Source organism: Alosa pseudoharengus, unplaced genomic scaffold (genome assembly GCF_046254945.1).
Source record: "Alosa pseudoharengus isolate Yale_2024_CS ecotype anadromous, Long Island Sound unplaced genomic scaffold, YU_APseudo_1.1 YU_APseudo_1.1_scf_13, whole genome shotgun sequence".
In the NCBI taxonomy this organism is placed as follows: domain Eukaryota; kingdom Metazoa; phylum Chordata; class Actinopteri; order Clupeiformes; family Clupeidae; genus Alosa; species Alosa pseudoharengus.
Genome location: NW_027468598.1, coordinates 27094678 through 27097074, shown reverse-complemented (window position 1 = coordinate 27097074; position 2397 = coordinate 27094678).

Here is a 2397-nt window from a genome sequence, read left to right as displayed (position 1 = left end):
CCATGTAAGGCAGATACATTGTGATTACAACACCTAATTTTTTGCTTTTTAATTTTTAAATAGGTGGCGCTATACACGAATTGAGTGGTAATGGGATGGGTTGACATGGCCCCTTAAGACCAACATACAAAAAAAAAGGTGGTCCTCCTAACCCCTATGGTTCTCGAGATATTCACAGAAAACTGTGTACGGCCACCTACAGGCCAGTTGGTGTACAGTAACATAAATGTATTTATTGTATGGCCCCCTATGAACGGAATTCCACAAAACTTGTCATGCTTTCAGAGGGTATCATAATGATCCTACACTTCCAATTTCGTGCAGTTTTGTCCATGTTAGGTCACAGATACCTGCGATTACAAGACCTCATTTTTACTTTTCGTTTTTAACTAGGTGGCGCTATACATGAAATGAGTGGTTATGGAATGGGTTGACATGGCTCCTTAAGATCAACATACAAAAAAAGGTGGTCCTCCTAAACCCTACGGTTCTCGAGATATTCACAGAAAACTGTGTTCACCCTACCCTCCTTTCGGGGTGTCCAGTCCAGTGTGGGGGCTACAGATCAAAATGTTAAAAACAATGGTTCCATGCTATCCTTGTGGGGCTACATGCCCACCAAGTTCCGTGCACCCCGGTCTTTCAGTGTCCCGGGAATCCTTGATGGAAAATTGGCCATACGAAAAAAGAAATGTTTTCGTGGGTGGTACTCATTGTGAAAAGTTTGAGAACCACTGGTATGTCATCAACCTTATAGGTAAGTCACGTTATTTTCATGAGTTTATAAAATAGAAATTATCTTGGGTAATACTACTTAGAAAGTTCGTTTTGTTGAGCTATTGTTTATACCTAGTTATTGAAGACTTAAATGCTGAGTCATTTTGAGAAAACCACTTTTTATTTTCGTTATAAGATCGAGTGTAATGTGGCCACTAATACCGTGCTAAGCTATGTGTTACTGTGCTAGTTAGTTAGTGTTTTTGTATGCGTTAGCACTGTAATATGGGGATTCATTAACGTTTGTACAACTGAAGTGCATTAGGATTTTTTCATACTGGTTATAAATGGAGTATATGCCAGAGGTGGGACCAAGTCACTGTTTGGCAAGTCACAAGTAAGTCCCAAGTCTTAGCAGTCAAGTCCCAAGTAAAGACAGAGAAGGGTAAGTCGAGTCCAAGTCCAAGTCACATCAAAGCCAAGTCGAGTCCAAGTCCAAGTCCCAATCTTTTTCAAGTCCTGAACAAGTCATCAGGTACTGTACTCTTCACTTAATAATGCCATTATTAGACTATAGATCATAATTTTAGCACTTATATTTAATCCACTATTTTTTTATAAATACAGATTAAAACATGTTCAATGTTTCTGTCTTGCAATCTTTTACGACAAGCGCATACCTGTGTAATATACACATGTGCATACCTGAGTAATCTGTACAAAACGTATAGCTACATGACACTCAGCACAGCTGCAAATAGGATGAGTAATAATTTGACTGATGGCATTTCACTGCGCTATGCCACAGATTTGCCTGCAAACAATTATTATTATTATTATTATTATTATATTATTATTATCGGTATTATATTATTATTAGGCTGTCTGCCAGTGGCGACTCATAAGGGAAGCCAAGGTCAACACTTTTATATTATTTAAAAGATAATAATGACAGTAATTTTGTTGTAAAGTATTAATTTCTTAAGAAATACTACACATTTGATGCTGTTTATATCATTTGTAAATGGTGCACTGTCACTTGAAGCCCATTGTGCCACTGTCCACACGTTCTCATAATGATCTTTTTTTACCAGCTCCATTCAGCCTATGGCTAGTCCACAAACTCAAACATTGTTTGTGCCACATGTATAGCACAATATTAACATTGATAAGCATGATATTAAGTTGGCACAAACAGCTTTCATTCCTTTGGAAAGAGAAGCATGTATGACATGACGCTTGCTTGACATTTTCTGTTTGCAATTAAAAGTGAATTAGCCTATGAGCCTGGTAGCCAGTAGCCACCTAGCTACAGTAGCTGATGTACATGTACATGTGCTTCATGTAAATAAATTATAGAATACTTCAAGACTCACCAGTTCCATTACACAAAGGCAAAGACAACTCTTCTTGTCCACTTTCCAAATCACAGTGAGTGCAGCTAGTATGTCATAGTGACCTGGATCTCATAGTTGATAACAGTAGGCTAGTGAGAACCGGATAAATTCGCAATCTCCTCTAATCTCGTATTTGTTGCCTTCACGATTTCCTTTTATACGTTTCTTATATTTAAAAGAAAATATCAATTATCATCAACAATGACAAGCCAGCTGGAACCTACTCGTTTTCTCTCCCTCTTGTGCGTGCTTAGATGCGTTCTCAATTAAATGCAGTAAGCTA